Consider the following 23,549-nt stretch of genomic DNA (forward strand, 5'->3'; position numbering starts at 1 on the left):
TGTGTTAGAGAGCATAATTAATCTATATGACCATGGGATCAAATTTTCCGATCGTGCCACCACTTGAATATCCAGAGTGTGCATTCCACAAAAAGAAGGATAAAAAGGTTAACGAATCGAGTAGCATGTTTCAATTGGATAAGGTACAAACTTTCAAGAAGACTCCCGACAAGAAAGTCACAGGATATGAACCAGAAACAGAAAATGATTCAGAAGAAGAAGTCAAAAGCAAAGTACAAGAGATGGCGGACAACAAAACAATGACAATGGAGGAGTATAAAAGGTAGATGTGTAATGACAACGGGTCAGGCCTCGTTCCACTAGAAATTTCTGTCGCGGCGAACATTGAGCTCAAGGGACATATCCTCTCGATGCTCAAGGATATTCAATTTTTCAGGAAGGAACATGAAGACACCTTTAGACACATTGATGAGGTGTTAGATATTTCAAACTACTTCAATGTTCCAAATGTTTCACGAGATGCGGTGATACTAGGGATGCTTGTAGTGACATTTATAGGAGCTGATAAAGATTGTTTAAAGTAACTTGCACCTGGAACGATCACAATCTGGACCAATCTTCGCAATGCAATCATTGAACAATTCAACCCTCCTTTGAAGGAAACCAAACTCAAGAAGAAAATAGCAAACTTCCAACAAAAGGATGGCGAATCTTTATACGAATCTTGTGAGAGATACAAGGGAATGCTAAGGAGTTGCCCTCAACACAACCTTAATGTGAAACAAGAGATATCCATTTTCTATGATGGTATCAACGTCAGCACGAGGAAACTTTTAGACTCCCAAGGACCCATGACGAAGAAGGACCAAACTACGAACAAGGCTCTCATTGAAGAATTCTCCAAGCATTCACGAGAATACCACAACCCGAGAGAATATATTACAAGAGGCAAGGTAGGTATGGACGAAGGAAATAAGAACTTAACGGAGGTAATGGTGAAGCTCGATAATATGGACCGGAGGATTACCAAAATGGGTCAATCCATACATGTTGTACAAGTGGGTTGTGACAATTGAAGTGGCCCGCGTTTGACAAAAGACTATGACTTGGACAAGAACAGGAATCGAAAAGCTCAAGTTTGCTACTCGAGTGGTGACCAATATGATGAAGATTGGAGGAAGCCTAATAAGGAATGGTTGCCTTACGATAAATACAAAAAGGCAAAAGAAAAATATAGGCAAACCGGTCGCAATTACGACCAAAGAGAGCAACCACCACCCGAGAAGAAATCCGATTTCAAGTCAAGGTTGAATAGGCTCATGGAATCTAGTAAGAAGAGACACGATGTTACTGATGCCACATTGAGAAACCAACAAGCCTCCATTGCAAGTATAGAGACTCAATTCGGGCAATTAACCAAACTTGTCCACGAAAGATTAATTCCTAGCAAAACCGACCCAAAAGACTATGACTTGGACAAGAACGGGAATCGAAAAGATCAAGTTTGCTACTCGAGTGGTGACCAATATGATGAAGAGATTTTGAATTGGAAAAGAACGGGAATCGAAAAGCTCAAGTTTGCTACTCGAGTGGTGACCAATATGATGAAGATTGGAGGAAGCCTAAGAAGGAATGGTTACCTAACGATGAATACAAAAAGGCAAAAGAAAAGTATAGGCAAACCGGTCGCAGCTACTACCAAAGAGAACAACCACCACCCGAGAAGAAACCTGATTTCGAGTCAATGCTGAATAGGCTCATGGAAGTTAGTAAGAAGAGACACGATGCTACTAATGTCACATTTAGAAACCAACAAGCCTCCATTGCAAATATAGAGACTCAAGTCGGAAAATTAACCAAACTTGTCCATGAAAGATTAATTCTTAGCAAAACTGACCAAAAACCGCAACCTCACATGATGGAAATTACCACTAAAGAAGACACTATCTCTGAGCCTTTAGTGATCCCTGATGAAGCCAAAAAGCAGCCCGATCCACAGCCGGAAGAAGTGAAGATCGAAACAGAAAAATCGTTTGCCTAGTTTTCACGACTTGACGAGCATCCTATCACGTCGTGGCTTGAGCAGAATCACATTAATACTTCTACGGTTAAGCCTTATCAACCGCCATTACCTTATCCTTCTCGAGCTAGGCAACATCCATTAGAACAAAAGCATAGAAGATTTATTGAGCAGGTGAAGGGAATTCCAATAAACATCCCATTCATTGCAGAATACGCAAAATTTCTTCAAGACCTTCTCAACACTCGTCAAGAATTAGAAAATATGTCCAAGGTTTTTCTTAATGAAAAATGTTCAACGGTTATAATGGAAGGAACACCTACAAATATGGGAGATCCAGGACGCTTCACTTTGCCATGTGAGTTTGGAAACGCAACAAGGCCTTATGATTTGGCTGATCCTAGAGCTAGCATCAATCTGATGCCATATTCTTTCTACCAAAAGCTCGACTTACCAAAATTAAAGAACACGAGAATAGCAATCTATATGGAAAATCATTCAGTTACTTATCCTCGGGGCATAGTTGAAAATTTATTGGTAAAAATTGGAAAATTTGCTTTTCCAGTTGATTTTGTTGTCTTAGATATGAAAGAGGATGAAGAAGTACCTATTATTCTTGGATGCCCATTACTAAATACCGCAAGATCCCTAGTAGATATTCGAGAGTCTAAGCTCACACTACGAGTGGGAAGGTGTAACGTCCTAAAAATTCATAGTAAAATCTTCATTTTTAAAACCATAAACAATACAAATGATTTGTTCCAAAACCAACCAAAGTAATTACATCATTTAAGCATCAGAGTAAAAGTCATAAAAAGATAATGCGGAAAACATCGGGGAATGTTGTGCAGTCACGTCGGGCCCTTCCCTTTCATATCAGAAGTACCTGAAACCAAGAACATAAAGCCATAAGCACAAAGCTTAGCGAGTTCCCCAAAATACCACAAACCATACATACAATAGAGTTTTCTATGTGCCAACCATAGTCTTGCAATTATGCTAAGAGTCGTATCATGGTATTTCCTTATCAGACCAGGGGCCAAAACCCTAATTCTTATAAACAAGTGCCAAGAGCCAACTTCTGGTCTTCCATGTAAGTATCACGAAGACAAGTAACATACTACATATAACTGTCAGGGTTCAGTCCCTAGTCTTGCATACAATTTGTCGGGAGCCACCTGCAGGTATTTCATACAAATGCCAGGGGCCACCACTGGTCTTCCTATATAACATAAACCAGTGGGCTAACATTGGTGCCTTCGACCCCTATGTACAGTGAGGAGACTCACCTCAATTACAATGCTGACTAAAACCTCGCGCAACGCCGCACCGACCACATCCAAAATCTCTCACCGCCAAAAGATGGGTGCTAAACAGCTCCTACCAATCCACACAAGGAAAACCCTAGGTCTACCTTCTAAAAACAGAGATTGACCAAAAATCAACCCATGCCAAAAGTCAACAGTCAAAGTCAACAACTAGAGTTGACTTTAGCCAACCGCCACGTCGTGGCCTTCCTTGGCCACGTCATGGCCTTCACCCAACCAAACATACGGGAAACACCCAGTCCCCACGTCGTGGCGACCTTTGGCCACGCTGTGGGCACTGGGTTTCCAGCAACTTAATGGATTAAGGTGCTTTCTTCGATTCCAGGAGCTCCAAAGCTCAGATCTGGTCCATACTATGGTCTGAATGGATAAATTTTCAACTTTATCCGTTAAGACACCTAAAGATATCAAGATATTTAACCCTAGGTCCAGAAACCATGATGTTTTAACCAATAAGCTCTTAATCTGAAAAAGTCCTTAACCTAACCACTCCAGAAGGGTTTCTAATGCTAGATCTATCATAAAAGTGAAAGCTTTATAAACATGTATGTCCAATACATGTCTAAGATCCATCTTAGGTCAAAATATGAATTCTAAAGGCCAAAACTTAGGAAAATGATAAGAACTTCCATCAAAGACTAGATCCATAACATATAATACTCTTGGGAATCAGGAGAGTCATAAAGTTGCCAACTTTATGAGTTCCTTCCCTCCAAACTTGCTCAAACATGAGGAACATGGGATAATATTCAAGATCTAACCACCAAATGATATAAAGCAAGGAACTTGGACACTTACAAATGTCCAAAGATAATATGAGGTGATGATAATGTTGATTCCTTGCCAGCTCCTGAAAGATCTAGTATGCTCAAGAATCATATTAAAGTGATATTGCTAATTAACATATGATACTAATGGGTCACACTAACAACTTGATATAATTGATTATTTATTATAAATTGATTTTAATAAATATTCAATAAACTCTTATAATTAAATTGGAAATTATTTATTTCTAGGAAAAAATAATTTTCATTAGCAAGTAACATTATATATAATTCATATGGTATGAATTAATAAGTCATGCACAACATTTAAGATTAGATAAATTCTTTTGTCTTTTACCAAAAAGTTAAAGTTTATATTTTATAAACTTGGTTTATAAAATATAAAGCTTTTGTCTTCTTCCTTTTATTATTTTTATAAAATAAGAGTCAAAAGACAAGAGTATGACTTTCATGTTAATTTATTCAAAAGTAATAGGTATGGGAGAAAGCATGGGGGACAAGCTTGTCTAAAGGGATTAATGGTTAAGGACCTTTAGATTAAGTCTTCACTTTAACTAGCTTAGAGGCTTTCATTATGACAACTGGCAAACTTGGAGCCGAGCCAAGTCAAAAGATGTGTTGAATAAGTAAAACCACATTGTAACCTAGCTACACTAAATCACCATTAGATATGAAAGCATTTTTATATAAGTTAATATATGTATACTTTGAAAACCATGCTTATATAAGTTATATATACTTATATATTGGAAACCATGCTTATATAAGTTAAATATAAGTCAACATAAGTCAAAAGGTTGAGTTAAAACCATAAATTAATGTATTACATATGTGATTTCGGTATTTAGCATCTTGAAACAATAGGTTTTCGTTTTTGTGGGGACCAAATCCATGTGTATAGACCGAAATCTAAACGCTAGGACCACTTAGTGTGACAACCCGGACCTTTTTCCGTTATCATTAGTCGATTTCCGTTAATAAAATTTGAATTTTATTAAGTTCCGTCATTTAGTTATATAATTAAATTTATATTTATGAGTCGGAACCAAAAATCATTTAGTTATATAATTAAATTTATATTTATGAGTCGGAACCAAAACCATGCGAAATTCCGAGTTTCCTTCGACAAATCAGCAATTCACGGCCTGACTGGAGTTCACGGCCGTAAACCCGTTTACGGCCGTAAACCCATTTACGGCCAGTGACAGGTGGACCCCACCACCGACCATGGAACCCCCTATAAATATGAGCCACTACCCCTCATTTACACTTTTCTGGCCAGAAACTCCCTCATTCTCTCTCTAATCTCCCAACCATAAACACCAAAACACCTCTTTTTCTTCCGAAAATCATCAAGAAACACTTTTGAGTGTTGTTTTGGGGCATATAAAACGCGTTTTCATCAAGGTTAACATCACTGTTCCTGAGTTTACAGCCGTACACCCTTCAAATCTTCAAATCTTCAAAGGCCGCAAACCGTTTACGGCCGTACACCCTTCAAAGATTCATAGTTCCTTCAAGAACACCGTTCACGGCCGTAAACCCTTCAAGGGGCTGTTCACGGCCGAGAACAGTTCACAGCCGGAAACCCTTCACGGCCGCAAACTCCTCCACACCGTAAAGCTTGGCCGCAAACACACTTTTCCACCTCGATCGAGTCTTGGTAACATTCCTAAACCAAAAGCAAGTTTTTATCCAACACTATAATAAATGGTTTCACTAATAAAATACATATATGTATTTAATTGCTACTAGGATCCCGATAAGTGCTGCGTACTTCAGCCCGAGGATCCTCATTCCAGTTTCGTCGTCCGACATTCACGCAACCAACAGTGAGTTCATACCCCTACGCTTTTACTGTTTTAAACTTTTTCAGGGGTGGGGGGGATACAAGCCAAACCTAAAGAAAATTTGTGAAATTATACAAAAGGATTTCAACACGCTTAAAATGATGCAATTGAAAAAACTCTACGATTCCCACGTTTTTATAAAACATTTAGACATTTTATCCCTTTTGTATTATGCTGAGCATAAGGGACATTTTCAACATACAAGCATAATTGCACAGTTTTCAGATCGATATACAAACCAAGTACATAACATACATACAAGCTATAATAGGTATGGTTTGGGATTTCAATACATGGTTTTACATTTACAAGTATATAAACTATGACAGACTTAGTTTATGATATTCAATGATATTTCTCGGGTAACAAGAATGCACTACTAAATAATTATTTAAGTATAATTATTACTCTATAAAATATACAAACGGATTCAAATACAATGAAACAATACAACACTACACGTAAACTAGTTAATACAGGATTGTAAGACATCTCTTCAATTGTACCTTACGGGGTACAGGCTAAATCCTATCATAGTATAACCAGAGTCTCCTGGAGGGAGAACGTGAGATTTGTGAATAGATCTATTTGGGACTAGCAATCCCACACCTGAACTGCTAGCTACAGTTAGGCAGGCATGCCCAGGGTGACAAATGCCATATATCCGACACTTGAAGAACGTCGAAAAAGTTACTACGTCATATCAAGCATGGTTATACGACTCACAATAGTATAAACTAACCATTTGTTTACGAGAATTCATTCTTCAGAAGTTTTATTTTCATTAATAGAACTATTATTCGCTACACTGGAGGGTTCCAGAGATACAAACTAATGGTTTTATTTTAAGTAATACCCTACTATACATACCGGTACTAGCCAGGGTTTTCATATAATACATTACTTACACTATTGGTGGTAGCCAGGGATTTCATACAAGAGTTTTCATACAAGACAACATTATACGAAACAACTGGTGGTAATCCGACATACATACTGATGTTTTCATATACAATTAACAGAATGCAGTAACGAACATACACTTTGGTCTTAGGGTTTAAGACTACTTTTCACTATTAAAGAAAATATTGGATTTTCTTGAAAAACATACAAACATTTTCACCAATTCAAAGACAGGTTTTCATTACAAAATATGCTTATGAACTCACCAGCTTTATGATGATACTCTTTTCAAACCCGCTTGTATTCTCAGGAAATCAGTAGACAAGTACTCCTGCAGCTTTGAGAAGACGGAGCGTATAGAGTCACGTCTTTATATTTTTGTTACTTTTGATGTATACAAACTATGTATCAAACAGATGTATAAATCCTATATTTCAATGTAATGGTTATGTTAATTTGGTTACTATGATGCAATTGTTGTGGTACTATACATGACGTCCCCCACCCCCGAACGTTTCCGCCGTTTCGATTTGGGGGTGTGGCAGATTGGTATCAGAGCTCTTTTTTATAGTGAACTAAGTATACCGAACCTTACATGGTATACAACTATAAACACTAAGGGGCCGAAGCGCTCTGAACTAAAAGTATACTTTTAAAATCTAAGTATTTTATAATAAGTATACTAACACCACAGACACACTAGAAGCAGTATCACAAGAAGAACAAAACAAAAGTATTTAGATGTTGGACACTACGGTCAAACCTGGGGAGTTATGTAATCGTATCTGGGATGAATATAGCCTGATCAACTATATTTATTTGAGATACGACCAACATGTGTTTGGGAGTGATAGTGGTGTTGCAGCAAGTCTAAAACTTACCCAAACTCCATACAAATGAGAACAATAGAACAAAGCATACAAACTAAAATATTATAGGAGTATTTGGTAGACCTACGATACTAGAGCAAAACACTTTGTACAGATTTCATTCTAAGTGTTGCTATAAAATTTCATGGCGATTGTTTACTTGTTCTGAGTAGACTTCCACTGTAAATCGCTTGATAGGACACTTTAACTGTCAGGATAGATATACACTGTTCAATATCACCTGACTTCTGACCATTATAGGGGGCTTATCTTCGTTTTTCTCTTAATTTGTTTTAGAGAAAGATGCCTCCGAAGAAGAAGTCCAATAAAAAGAACAACAACCCTCCGACCGATCCTCAACCTCCTCCCCAGTTCGATCCTGCCATGTTCCAGGCAGCAGTTACAGCCGTTGTGGCTGTCGTGATGTCGCAGATTAATTCTAGAGGCTCTAGCAGATCAGGAAGTGGTACCCATCCCCAAAACCTTGAGGGTGGTCAGGGACACCCGAAGGAGTGTTCCTATAAATATTTCATGAATGCGAAGCCCAAATCCTTCGACGACAATGGAGGAGTCACTGCCCTAACCCGGTGGTTCGAGAAGATCGAATCAATCTTCGAGATGTTGAGAGAAAAACTTGAGACACACTTGAACAAACGTTAGAACAAGTATAGTTGCGGAATAGTTTATCTCAAAGGATCTAAAAGCTCAACAATAATAATAATTTAAAGAGTTAGATAATTAGAGAGTTAGTTGCGGAAATGTAAGGAAATACAAATGACAGCAGGTGTTATATCAAATATACACATAAGTTGATTCTTAACAAGGAATGCATTCAGACCAAGTTAGTAAGTGAGATCAAACATAGTGATTAAGTCACGAATGACTTGCTCCGAAGAGAAATAATATTCAGTTATATTCAAGTGAATTTTGAGAGTAATAAGGAGAGTAAAAGCACAAGATATGAGATTTAAGATGCGTAATCAGAGAGATGTATTTCAATAGAAAGATTGACCTCTATATATAGAGACTTAAAAATTACATCGGTTCAACTATATAAGTGTAGCCATGCAAGGCATACTGGACAATAGAGAGTATTCTAACAAAAGTAGATAAAGAGTTAAACTAACAAAGCTAGATAGTGAACTGTGGTTGATGATGACTTCGAATGGGGTTGCTGAACAGAGTTGACTGCGGATCTTCGAGGGCTGCGGTAGATCAAGTTCAAGAGGATCACTTTTATGATTCAACAATTTCCCCCTAAGTGACCTCTTTAACTTCTCTTCAGTTATCAAGTTTTAGGAACTTGATGAGTATCCACCAAAACTTTCTGACATTCTCCAACCAGGTGATCCTTCTTAAAATTTCGAACTTGAGTTCGGCAGTTGTGTGTTTTGACTTTTGAACCGCAGTTCGACAAATTTCAAGTTGCTTCCTTGTGAGACGATTCATGGCAGTCATAGGAATGAAATATTTGGTTTCATTGAGCTTTCGTTTAAAGATGACTCCAAGATCTGGGAAGTTTGTTGCACCTAGAGATCTTTCTTGATAACCCTCAGTAAACATCGGTGCAGGATCAAGTGGTGGTAGATCGAACTTTTTAGCAAGGATATGGTGAATATATGCATCAATCTTTGTGAAGTCACAGACAGTTTCCCTTAGAAATGTGCTTGCCCTTTCAAATGCTATCTTCATCTTTGGATACTTTTCATATTTGTTTTGGAACACCTTAGCTATCAGGAAGACTTCTTCTGGATTCATGCATGGGAAGTCAGCTTAGGTGTGGACGTAGTCCTGATACCTTCTGTAAGAGTATACTGGATAAAGTCAGCTTTCATGAATTTTCGGGGCTTAAAGTTCTTGACTGCGGATGGTCTATCATTAGACCAGATTTTCTCTATTGAAGAAGCATGTTTAGCATAGAATCGATTGAGTATTTCGAATTCCATGGGCAGTCTCTTGTGATCAGGTAAGCTGTGGTCAAACTGCTCAAATACAGTGAAGTATTTAGCATTGGGGGAGATTGGAACATCCCAGTAACCGTCAGATGGGGGTTCAGCAAAAGTAAGATAGGGTTTATAGTCATCATCCAGCAATATGTGGTGGGGATTGATCCAAGAATTGACTAAGGACTCATCCATGGTGATGTCGAATCCGTTTTCTCTCCAGATAAGCTCAGCAAATTTGGTTGCTTTCCAGTCGGCTTTCTTCTGTTGCATTATGGGAGAGTCATTGGAGTGTTCGGATGACATGTTGGATGCCAGATTCTTGAAGTGGGGAGGAGTCTCCGGTCGCTCAGGAGAGGGAGTAGTTTCTTGAATGATTTTCTTTTGCGGTGGAGACTGATGTTGCGGTGGCGTCTGATGGCTTGGATTCTTGTGATGAGATGGTTGCGATGAGGAAACTTTTTCATTTATGAAAGGGGGGCTCCTATGATGAGAGATGTTGTTTGAATGATGGTCTTCATCACTTCCCCCTCTTGAGGAATGCAAAACCGGAGCTTCCTTAAGCCATTGCTTAAGACCATCGACTTTAGCACACACCTCCTGAAACTGAGCTTTGAGTACATCAGCCAGTTGCTGATTGTTTGGGATGGTGGTGTTGAAGAGTAGTCGATGAATCTCCTTGGTAAGTTGAAGAATCTCAGGACCATGAAAGTTGGAAGATAGAGAGCGTTGAAGTCTGTTGATGGTAGATTGTAGTACCGAGATGGTGGACTCATAGGCAGTGTGAGTTTCAGCTATCAGCTTCTGTGAGTGAGTTGACTAGTACGCAATGGCTGTTTGAAGATCTGCCTTGATTACGGATACCTCAGAGATGAGGCGCTATGCAGTAGCCATAAACTGCTTATGATCAGCCTGACGACTTGTGTCTAGGGATCGAATTCCCATTTCAACTTTTAAAGAAATTCGCTTAGCAGCTAGGCGTTCATGAGTTTCAAGTCGTTCGATTCTTTCAATAAGTGATTGCGGTCCAGGTAGGTCTTCAGGTTGCGGTTAAGTGGGCTTAAACGCAGTAAGAATCTGATCTACTTTGGCTTGTAGACTCAGAAATTCTTTTCTGGACACAACATTCTTCTTTTTCTTCTTTTTCTCTTTTGGCTTGGAGGTTGAGTGTTGAGAGCCACTCGAAGCTTCTTCCTCATCAAGAATCATTAAATTGACATCAGAAGGGGTAGGCTGATTTACCTCATTGAGATCAAAGTCATCGAATCCGAATGTAGGTGCGGAGCTAACTTCTATTGCGGTGCCATCATCCTGAGAATCTCTAACAGTTGGAGTTGGAGGGAGTTTTGATGTACCTTCACCATCAAGAGTGGTATGAATATTGCGGACTGTTTCAGCCATTGTGGACATCCACTCCTGTACTTTGAGAATGGTGGCTACGGTGTTGGCGTTATTAATAGCGCCAGCCCAATACTTTGCTACGGTATCAATCTCCTGTTGTTTCTGTTGAAGCTGCTTGGTTTGTTGGTCCTTTCTTGCTTGAAATGCCCTACGGAAAGCGGCATATTTCTTGATATCGGATTCTGAGACCGGATTGTAGTGTAGCCATGAATCATTTGATTCGTCACCGTCAAATCCTTGAAAACGCACCGAGGTGTCCCTCGGGTTCACGGATCCTTGCACAATGGTGCTCACCGTGCCTAAACCACCTGGAAGAGAGGTAAGCAGAGTAGGATTTCCTGAGCTTCCTCGGTCTCCTTGACCTGTGGTCAAGTCTGGCCTCGGCTCAGTTCTGGAAAGGGCGGAAGAATTGCCCAGCAGTTGGGAAGGTGTTTGAAGTGTTTGGGTTACAGACAAAAGGATGGAATTCAACTCCTCAGGTGAAAAGAAGTGTAGACGGGAAGCCCTAGAGACCTTAGGGCGAGAACCAGTTCCATCCCCTTGGGAGTGAGCTGGGGGTGAGTCTCCACGTTCAGTTGAAACAGACACACTTTCTGTGTCTGAGTGGAATTCGATGGTTGTATTGAATGGGTCTGCGGCCACCCCAAGGACTACCGGAGCCTTTTGAGAGGCTGCGGCATCAGTCCGGTCACGCATTTGACCAGTGGGATTGGTTTTTCTTTTCTTAAGGATAAACATAGGTTGTACGTCATCATCAGAATTACTCATAAGTTCCATGGAGGGAGAGTGAGATCGATTGTCAGTTGATTCGTCATCTGAGGACTCCGTTTGTTTAAGTTTCCTTTTCTTGGATGGTTCAGTGTTTTTGGGAGCATCTTTCTTCTTTGGGGTTCCATGTTTCTTGATGATGTTGCGGGGGCCTTGGTTGGCTGAGGCTAACTGCTTGCGCCTTTTTGATAGAGATAAGTTGGATAGAGTGGTGGAAGATGGGCCTGCGGTACTACCAGGATTGATGGGTGCGGATAAGGCTTGTCTAGGTAGAGACGGGGTAGGAAGGTATGGGTCAATACCTTCCGTAGCCTCTATGTGGTCTGTGACATCAATGTTTTCAAGTCCAAGTGTAGACAATATGTGGACTGGTAGACGTCGAATGGGTCCAAAAGTAGATTGATCTTTAGATGGGTTGTACCTTTTTAAATATCTGGTGATGAAAAAGTTGACATCGTTGCCCATACTCAGTCCTGCATCCGCATGAAGGTCCGAGATGCATAGGGACCAGAATCTTGCAAAGGTGAGCTCGGTAGGATTTTCTCTTGGACTCTCCTTGGGAATGTACTGCAAGAAGTCATCCCACAGGATCTGACCGTAGTTGACATCGTGGCCAGTCAAATACTCCAGACTAACTCTAACAGCTTGAGGCCCATGTTATCAATGCCTCCGGTTCTGCCGGACAGACTACGAATCACGAAATGGCAAACGAACTGCCATACCGCAGGCAACTGATTCTTCTTGAATTCGCCTATGCCTTTCAGCTTCTTTTGGTAACCCATTTGGTAAAGTGCAGAAAGAATGTCTGCCATGCTTGGGGTGAAGACCTTTGTTGAAGGATGAACTAACAGATTGATGGCGTTGAAAATTTTTTCTTTGTTCAGAATAACCAAAGAATCATTTACCAGATTCATATGCACTTCTTGAAGGTTGTTGAGGGGTCGATATACAGAGAAAGCACATTTGAAGAGTGTTGATTGAGGTACCACATCTGTGAACGAATCAAAAGGACCAAACAATGGATGATTTGACAGGAACTTGATCATCAACTTGGTCAGAGCATTGTAAGAGGAATGCTCGTCAAACACTGCCCTAAAATTGCTTGAAGCAATCGTTGGCGTTTGGTTCCTTGAAGCACAGTCTGAACCAATTGGGTTTGCTGAGGCAGATGCCTTGGAGTGTTTCTTCAAAATACCCGATTTCACCATTTTTAGAAGACTTTGAAGAACTTGCAGGAAAAAACAGAGTGCAAGAAGATGAAGGAGAAGAAGTTCGTCTTGAGAGTTTTCAGAAAGCATAAAACTTTCTTGGAGAAGAAGAAGAGGGTTTTATAGTGGCGGATTTGAAACTGTTATTGATTTTACCCTAAGTGAAATTGGATAAGGTAAAAACGTTTGGGTTGTTTTTTTTATTAGGAAGAATAATCTCAGCCACAGATCAGATAAAAAGGTTTATTTAATTTTTTTGAGATTTTCCAAAGCGGGGTAGAATTTAATGAAATGTCAGTCCCTAAAACATCACGTCTGAAGAACGTGTGGTGAGGGGTTAATCCGTTGTATAAAAGGGGAAGATGTAACGGATTTGACGTTTTGGGGGTAATAGGAAGAGACAGTTTAAAAGAAATTTTTATGGAAAATCGATCTTTTTGTCATCATACCCAAAATAGGTCTGACACAAGGTTTATTCAAAAAGTAGAACTGAGACAGTGATATGTTACACAAAGAATGTTTTTGAATGTTTTTCTTATTTAATGAAGGATCATTAAATAGCACACCATGTTTCAAGAGTTTATGAAGTAGTTGAGAGATTAATCAATGTGATTGCGGATTGAGACTTCATTGCGGATGGATCTTTTATCATTGCGGATGGATGGTTGGATGACTGCAGTAGAAGAACTGAGGAGAGAACTAGAACAAAAATTAGTAACAACTAACAATAAGGACCATTGAAAGATAGATATGATATATAGTTGCGGTACAAGAGATATACTGCGATACTTAGAATATACTGCAGTACATAGGATATACCAAAACTATCTATCATAAATAAGTTCAATTAGGACCACAACTGAGACCAAGGATGGTCTGCGGTACTTATCAATTCAAAAAGAATTGTGGGTCCGGATTCATCATTCCTAACATTTGTAAGAAACTGTTGAGTTTTGTAGAGTCAAGTGCCTTTGTGAATACGTCAGCAATCTCTTCATGAGTATGGAAAAAATTAGTTCAATGTTACCTTTCAGGATGTGGCATTTGATGAAGTGATACCGTAGTTCAATATGCTTTGTCTTAGAATGCTGAATTGGATTGTGGGAAATCGCTATAGCACTCTCAGAGTCACAATAAATTGGTATCCGTAACATTCTGTATCCGTAGTCCATGAGTTGTGTTTTCATCCACAAGACTTGTGAACAACAGTTGGCTGTGGCCACATATTCAGCTTCCATGGTAGACAGTGATACACAACTTTGTTTTCTTGATGACCAGCTGACGAGTCTTCTACCCAGAAATTGACATCCACCGGAGGTGCTTTTTCGATCTAGTCTGCATCCGGCATGATCCGCATCAGAGAATGCTTGTAGGCTGAAGTCATTCGCTGCGGGGTACCATAAACTAAGAATCTTGCTGCCTTTTAAGTATCTTAGAATCTGTTTGGCTGCGGTCATGTGTGACACTTTTGGATCCGCCTGGTATCTTGTGCATACACCTGTTGCAAAGACAGTGTCCGATCGGCTTGCGGTGAGGTACATCAATGAGCCAATTATACCTCTATAAGTCTTGTGATCTACTGATTCTCCGGAAGGATCAGCAGATATCTTATATTCGAAGGCCATGGGGACCTTGGCCGAAGAACAGTTGTCCATTGAGTATTTCTTTAGTAGTTCAATGGTGTATTTCTCCTGATGGATGAATATACCTTGAGGGACTTGTTTCACTTGAAGTCCTAGAAAGAAGTTAATCTCTCTATTCATGCTCATTTAAAACTTGTTGGTCATAAGCTTAGCAAATTCATCAACCATTCCCTGATCAGTTGATCCGAAGATGATATCATCCACATATATTTGTACAAGCATAAGATGATTACCGTTTGCTTTTCAAAATAGAGTGGGATCAATCACTCCTCTTTTGTATCCGGACGAGACAAGGAATTCAGAGAGGGTCTCGTACCACGCTCTTGGGGCTTGCTTTAGACCGTAGACTGCTTTTTCAAGCTTGTAGCAGTAGTCTGGGAATTCAAGACTTTTCAAACCCGGAGGTTGCTAAAAATAAACCTCCTCTTTTAATTCACCATTGAGAAAAGCACTTCTCACATCCATTTGGTGTACTTTGATGTTCTTGTGAGCTGCGTATGCTAAGAAGATTCGGATGGCTTCCATTCATGCCACTGGAGCATACGTTTCATCATAGTCAATACCTTCAAGTTGACTATATCCCTTGGCAACTAGCCTTGCCTTGTTTCTGACGACCGTACTGGATTCATCCAACTTGTTCTTGTACACCCATCTAGTACCAATAATAGTGTGACCTTGCGGCTTCGGAACGAGTTGCCACACTTTGTTTCTTTTGAATTCTTCTAGTTCTTCTTGCATTGCGGATATCCAGTCTGGTTCTAGTAATGCTTCTTTGATCGTTCGAGGCTCAACTGAGGACATAAATGCTGCGTAGTGATAGTGATCAGATATGTCCTTGGAAGATCGAGTCTGGATACCTGCGGATTGGTTGCCAATGATTTGTCCTGGTGGGTGGTCATTCGTCCATACGTGTAGACGAGGTTGCAGATGATCAGCAGCTGCGGTAGAGGGAATGTCTTCAATATCGAAAAACTATGCGGTTGGAGATAGCAGTTCCCCTTGGACTTGAGAACAGCCTGCGGAATCATCTTGGACTGTTGGAGCGAGATTAGCATTTCCTTGGGCAGTTGGAAGAGGTTCCCCTTGGATTGCTGATGGAAGATGCTCTTGAGCTTGAGAAGGTTCCCCCTGGATTATTGGAATTGAGAAAATTCTCGAGTCTGTTCTTGTGTCAATGTTCTCTATATCTTCATCATCTGAGTCAGATGAGACATTTTATCGTAAGGATTCTCTGCGGATGGGAACTTGAGCTACATCAAGTACTGGAACCTTGATGGTTGTTACTTGATCCGGAGTGGAGCTTTCCCCCTCAACCGGAGAGGTGGAAGTATTGAGTGATGCTACATCGGATAGAGATGGACCAGATACATCAGCATGCTGCTGCAAAGCTTCCTGGGACACAAGAACCACGGATAACTTGGCTGTTTCAACAGGGTCAAAGAGATCGTCATAGTTTACTTCAACTAGGTTTAGTGGACCCGAAGAAGCAGGAATATCACTTTCTAGGATTGCTGTGGTTTCGGTTGATGGAGCGGTGTTGCGGATGTGATAATCATCGAATTTGACATCGAAGCTTTCAATTATTAGCCTTGTGCATCTAATGAGAACTCTATACGCAACTTTGTTTGTTGAGTAGCCAAGAAAGATGCATTCATCAGACTTCGGTGCAAACTTGTTAAGATGATCTCTGTTGTTGATCACAAAACATCTACACCCAAAGATATGGAAGAATCGGACATTTGGCTTGCGGTTGTTAAGGCCCTCATAAGGAATTTCACCGAGACGCTTCCATACAATGCTTCGGTTCTGCAAAAAGCATGTTTTGGCCACTGCTTCGGCCCAGAAGTAGAGAGGAAGGTGTGCGAAGTTGAGCATAGATCTAGCTGCTTCTACCAGAGTTCGGTTCCTTCGCTCAACTACTCCATTCTGTTGTGGTGTGTAAGGAGCTGAGAAACTATGAGTGATACCTTTTGTAACCAAGAAACTGTTTAAGAGATGGTTGGTAAACTCAGTTCCATTATCACTTCGGATATGACGCACTGGTAGTTTGATTTGAAGCTCTATCTCCTTGATGAAATTGATGAGAGTCTGTAGTGTTTCTGACTTGAGTCTAAGAAAGAAGACCCATGTGAAGCGTGTGAAGTCATCTACTATAACCAGTATATATTTCTTGTGATAAAGACTGGCTACGGTAGATGGACCGCAGAGATCAATGTGCAGGAGTTCCAGTGGTTCAGAAATTGAGGAATCAATCACTATTGGGTGACTTGCTTTGGATTGCTTTCCACATTCACATGCAGGACAAAGAGTATCATTGTTGAACTTGAGGATTGGAAGACCTCGGACGAGCTCTCCGGTGACCAAATTGTTGATGTATCTGAAGTTGAGATGAGCTAGCCTGCGGTGCCATAGCCAGCTGACTTCGGATACTGCTTTGGATAGGAAGCATAATTGCGGTTTGCCTATGATCAGAGAGACATCCAGAGGATACATAGTACCTTCGGATCTGAATTTGATCAGACACGTGCTCCTATCGCTTGTCATTACATAGCAAAATTGGTCATCAAATTCAACTCGATGGCCTGCCTTACATAGTTGGCCAACACTGATGAGATTGTGTTTAAGGCTTTCTACATAAGCAACCTTTTGAATAGAGAAGTTTCCGTAGTAAGAACACCATAACCTCGGATTATCCCATTCGCATTGTTGACGAATGTGACATTTCCACCGTTGCAAATTGGCCTGAAATCCCGAAGGTATTCTAACCTTCCGTTCATGTGCAAGGAGCAGGCACTGTCGATTAACCATTCTTCTTCTTGTTCCTCCTTGCACAATGCCTGAGAATTACACGGTTAGTTTAGGCATCCAAACTAGTTTGGAGCCTGGGACAACAGATGAGTTTCTGATTGATGCATGAACCGAGGTTGCACGGACAGGTTTTGTGTCAACTTTTAAGCCTAGTCCTGGGTGTTTGTGAGATTTTGGAGTGTTGCGATTTTTAGAAAAGTTATGAGGTTTCTGAAACAAACCAGATTTGACATGAGATGAACCATTTTGACAACTACATTGACATTGACACGCTGAAATTTTGTCTTTCATTCTGACACCTTGTTTGGTCAGCAGTCTAAATGATGAGGTAGGCTTGTGACTGGTCCGAGAGTGATAAGATCTAACATTGGTGTTGTTGGAATTTGAAAAGGTTGGTTTCGAAGAAGATTTAGCACGTGTAGATTTTTTGGACCTTTTTGTTGGGTTTGGTAAAATACCCTTCCACTTGTTAAAATTTTGATGTGATTTCAAAAGTGTTGGAGTGGGTAAGATACCCTTCCATTTTGGATCATTTGAGGAATAGATTTGAAAACCATTGCTCCGAAAATACTTTTCTTTCCTTTGGGTTGTGTCAGATGAGTTTGAGATGACTGTTGAAACTGTACATTCCTTTTTGTATGTTTTATTGATGGGAGAGTTTTTGTGAAAAATAGTGCGAGAAAACAAACTTTTCTGGACTCTTAGATTTTGGAAATCTGATATGCCTTTTGTTTTTAGAAAAGTTTTGTCGATTTGTGCATCGGGATCGAATTTCCTCTTTGAAAGCCTTTTTAGCTAAGGTTTTTGGGGAACCGCAGTCATTGGTGTCCAGCTGTGGTTTCCTGGAAACCTTTGAAAATTTATGAAAACGAGGGCTAGAGTCATCCGAACTGAAAGATTCAGGGTTTTGAGAGCATTGACCCACTTCAAAGTTTTCTACGGGTAATTCATGATGAATTGGCTGAAGAGTCACATAGCTTTTGTTTGAGGACTGCGGTAAGGATGATTTGACTACCGTAGAATAAGACTGAGTTGGGACTTCTATGGGATTTTTGTGGGACTTCTGAGGCTCATGACTGCAGTGAGAGACACTGCGGTCTGAGGGCAGAGATGGGAAGTCATGCGAGACTTCGGGACTCTCTATGATAATTTCCTCATCAACCATGGATGAAGTTTGAGAATTTGGATAGATTGTGCCACAGATAGGAATTTGATCACTTGTGTGACCCGAAACCTCAGGCACAATTTCCTTAATGACACAATTATTACTTAGATTATTAAGTCTACCGAAGTGTGTTCTGATGTCTTCGGGAAAGGTCTTGTCATTGACTGGGAAATGAAATTCTCGGTCCGGAGGGACATACAGTCGATCTTTGTTAAACCGGGGTGAGGAATCCTTTGCGGTAGGATATCCATTGGACCAACCCCAATTGTATGTATTGTCCACGGTTCCATTATTCACCAAATTTTCAATAGCTTCACTTTCATTGAACAGTTTTTCTATTAATAGATTTAAGCGTACAATCTCACTCTGAGCTAAATCTCTTTGGTTTAAGGCTATCTCTAGTTGTGTTTCACTCAACATTCTTGCATCTTTTTCTAACTCTAAGTCCTTTTCTAACATAGCTACTTTGAGTCTTTTTTTGTCCAATCGTCCTCTTACATGAAACATCTCTTGGGACGCTATATTCTTCTCATCTAGAGCTTTGTTATAGTCTGTAAGGACGGCAGCACATGTGTCATTAAGATTGTCTATGAAGGGTTGACATTCATGCATGCTATAATTTAGAGTTTGAATCATGAGTTTTACCTGTTCAAAGATGCTTAGAGCTCCATCCTTTGCCATATAACAGTAGTTCTTTTCCAGTTTTGTAGACCCATCGTCATCCGCAGCTGCCAGCATGCAAATCTTGCCTTTTCATGTGATGTTGCTAATGGCTTCATCTTCATCTCCGGATGACCAAACTTGATGGTCTCTTTTTACATGGGCTACGTATGCCCTTGCCTTTTCCTTTTCTTCCAATTCTTGAGCCATTCGCAGGTAGAATGCTCTGTCTTTTACTATGTTGGCCTTGCAATCTTTTGCAAAATGATTTTCTTTGTTGCACTTGTGACAAATTACAACATCATTTTTGTCTTCTGAGGGAGTACCGGAGTCAGTGATTTGGATGGGCTGCGGTGCCTCCTTGGGTTGAGTATTTTGAGATTGCGGTGGTGGATGAGAACTTTTGGGAAATCTAGAATGGTTATTCTGTGGGTTGAATTTACGGTTGAATGGAGGTTTGTTGAAGTGCTGATTCTTACGAAAAGAAGGAGGTGGTAGTCGGTTGAACTGTTGGCTAACAAGAGCAATAGCCTTCTGAAATTCTTCTTCATCATCATACTCTGAGTCAGCTTCGTATGACTGCAGAGGAGTGTCATACGATGGAGAGTAGGATTGATTATGTGGAGCTTGTGCTAAAAGAGCAAGTGGTCCTCCGAAGTCAGCACAGTCTTTGAGTACGGTGGATTCTTGTGCTTGCAGTTCCCCGTAGAGCTTGTAGAGAGACAAAGAATGAATCTTTCTATCTCCTTGAACTATCATCTTAGCAGTAGTCCAATGTCTTGCCAAACCATTGAGAAACTGAAGGTTTGTTTCATGGTTACTGCGGATGGTGCCGGCATTAGATAACTTAGTGACTATCAGGTTGAACCTTTTGAAGGAGTCTTCCAAACTTTCGCCAGTATGAGCTTTGAAATTGTTGAATTCATTGAGTGCAGTTGTGAGCTTCTTATCTTGAGCTTGTTCTGAGCCTTCATACAAGTTCTTGAGAACTTCCCAGATTTCTTTTGCTGATTTGCAATTTATGATAATGTCGAAGTTGTCAGGAGCAACTCCACAAGAGATTTCATAAAAAGCAACAACATCATTTTCCATTTTATCGAGATCATCTTTGGTGGGACGGTTCATGACTGGTTGACCTCCTCCTAGTCTGGCTGTAGCGCCGTCAGTTTGAACTGGTGTAAGAACTGGGACATGTGGTCCTTCTTCTACGGATCGCCATACATCTCTACCAAGTCTCCTTAAGTATCTTTCCATTCTCTAAGACCAGTGATGATATTCATTTTCCACCAATATTGGGGCTCGTTTAGAACCACCAACACTGTTGGAAACATTTAGAGATAACGATTGTGCCATATTTCCTTGTTTTTAGAAAAGTTTTTTGTTTTTAAGAAATTAGCTTCAGTGGTATAGAAGGCCTTTTGAAAATCAGAGTTTTGCTTCAAAAAGCAACCACTATGGCTCTGATACCAATTGTTGAGAGAAAAACTTGAGACACACTTGAACAAACGTTAGAACAAGTATAGTTGCGAAATAGTTTATCTCAAAGGATCTAAAAGCTCAACAATAATAATAATTTAAAGAGTTAGTTGCGGAAATGTAAGGAAATACAAATGACAGCAGGTGTTATATCAAGTATACACATAAGTTGATTCTTAACAAGGAATGCATTCAGACCAAGTTAGTAAGTGAGATCAAACTTAGTGATTAAGTCACGAATGACTTGCTCTGAATCGAGTTAACAAGGAATGCATTCAGACCAAGTTAAGGACCTCGAGGGCATCCCCGAAGTCTGTAACTTCACTGATATCTTTCCCGAGGATCTCCCAGGAGTTATTCCTGAACGCCAAGTTGATTTCCGAATCGACTTGATACCTGGAGCTACCCCCGTAGCCAAATCCCCTTACCGTCTAGCGCCGGCATAAATGCAAGAGTTATCCAGCCAGCTCAATGAACTACTCAGCAAGGGATTCATCAGACCAAGTTCCTCACACTGGGGAGCCCCGGTCTTGTTCGTGAAAAATAAAGATGGATCCTTTCGGATGTGCATAGATTATCGTGAATTAAACAAGCTTACCATCAAAAACCGTTATCCCCTACCCAGAATCGACGACCTCTATGATCAAATACAGGGAGCAAGCTACTTTTCAAAAATAGACCTACGATCAGGGTACCATCAGTTACGAGTCCATGAGAGTGATGTTCCTAAGACAACATTCTGAACTCACTATGGTCACTACTAGTTTGTAGTAATGCCCTTTGGTCTAACTAACGCACCCGCAGTATTCATGGATCTGATGAATCGGGTGTGCCTCCCTTACCTAGACAAGTTTGTGATAGTATTCATTGATGATATACTTGTCTACTCTCGGAGTGAGGAAGATCACAGACAACACTTGAGACTAGTGTTAGAAACTTTAAGGGCGGAAAAATTATATGCAAAATTCTCTAAGTGTGAATTCTGGATCAGGAAAGTAACTTTCCTCGATCACGTGGTTAGCGAGGAAGGCATACACGTGGACCCTTCTAAGATCAAGGCGATTGAGAATTGGTCAGCACCGAAGACGCCCACAGAAATCCGTAAATTCTTGGGTCTTGCTGGCTACTATCGCAAGTTTATCCAGAATTTCTCCAGGATTGCCAAGCCTTTAACCACCCTGACTTAGAAGGGTGTACCCTTTAGTTGGGGAGAAAAGTAAGACACTGTGTTTCAAACACTGAAGCAGGCCCTATGCAGCGCACCTATCTTCTCTCTGCCTGAAGGGACGGAGGACTTTGTTGTCTACTACGATGCATCCAACCAGGGCCTAGGCTGTGTACTCATGCAGCAAGGAAAGGTTATCGCATATGCCTCGCGACAGCTGAAACCACACAAAGTCAATTATACAACTCACGATTTGGAATTGGGAGCAGTGGTCGTTGCGCTAAAGATATGGAGACATTATCTCTACAGAACCAAGTGTACTGTCTTCACCGACCATAAGAGCCTACGACATATCATTGATCAGAAAGATTTGAACATGAGGCAACGACGGTGGGCAGAGCTACTCAGTGATTACGAGTGCGAAATACGCTATCATCCCGGCAAAGCCAATGTGGTAGCGGATGCCCTCAGCCGGAAAGAATATTCAGGTCGTAAAGTGAAGGCACTGACAATGACCATCCATTCCCATTTGTACGCTCAAATCAGAGAGGCTCAGATGGAGGCCTTGAAACCAGAGAACATGTCGGATGATGCCTTGAGGGGAATGGAAAAGAACTTAGAGATCAAGGGAGACGGAGTTTACTATTTCATGAATTGGATCTGGACCCCAAAGTTCGGTGGTTACAGGGAGGTTGTCATGAATGAAGCTCACAAGACTAGATACTCCGTTGACCCAGGTTCGGATAAAATGTACATGGATCTCAAAAATCTCTATTGGTGGCCAAACATGAAAGCAGAGATCGCTACCTTCATGGGCAAGTGCCTGACTTGCGCCAAGGTGAAGGTGGAATATCAAAAGCCCTCAAGTTTACTTCAGCAGACGGAAGTACCTGAGTGGAAGTGGGAAAGGATCACGATGGATTTCATCACTAAGTTACCCAAGTCTCCGAGTGGGTACGATACCATTTGGGTAATTGTCGATCGATTAACCAAATCCGCCCACTTCCTGCCAATCAAAGAAACATTCAAAATGGAAAGACTTACACGAATCTACATCCAAGAGGTAGTTCGTCTGCATGGTGTGCATGTGTCCATTATCTCCGATCGGGATAGCAGGTTCACCTCGAGATTTTGGCAGTAACTATAGAAGGCTCTTGGAACTAATCTGGATATGAGCACGACTTATCATCCTCAGACAGATGGGCAGAGTGAGAGGACCATTCAGACATTGGAAGACATGTTGAGGGCATGCATTATTGACTTTGGTAAATCGTGGGATACCCATTTGACCTTGGTCGAGTTCACCTACAACAGTTATCATACCAGCATCAAAGTTGCGCCGTTTGAAGCCCTCTATAGCCGTAAGTGCAGATCCCCTCTGTGGTGGGCTGAGGTGGGTGACACGCAGCTAGATAAGGGTCAACTCCCCGATTGCACTCTCACAGTCCCATAAATCATCCGTGAAACCACCGAAAAGATCGTACAAATCCAGGAACGACTAAAAGCATCAAGAGATAGACAAAAGAGCTATGCAGATAAAAGACGAAAACCCTTGGAGTTCCAGGTTGGTGACCGTGTTCTTTTGAAGGTCTC

At 40.7% G+C, this 23,549-nt stretch overlaps 1 non-coding gene across 1 annotated transcript; it reads right to left on the bottom strand.

Annotated features, from left to right (window-relative positions):
- Positions 1-626: 626 nt before the first annotated feature.
- On the bottom strand, positions 627-733 carry LOC145151738 (small nucleolar RNA R71). The gene has a single exon (XR_013732295.1). It is a non-coding gene; the product is annotated as a small nucleolar RNA R71 (small nucleolar RNA).
- Positions 734-23,549: the final 22,816 nt, after the last annotated feature.

The sequence above is a fragment of the Lactuca virosa genome, chromosome 1 (genome assembly GCF_052849685.1).
Source record: "Lactuca virosa cultivar CGN04683 chromosome 1, Lactuca_virosa_CGN04683_v6, whole genome shotgun sequence".
Lineage (NCBI taxonomy): Eukaryota > Viridiplantae > Streptophyta > Magnoliopsida > Asterales > Asteraceae > Lactuca > Lactuca virosa.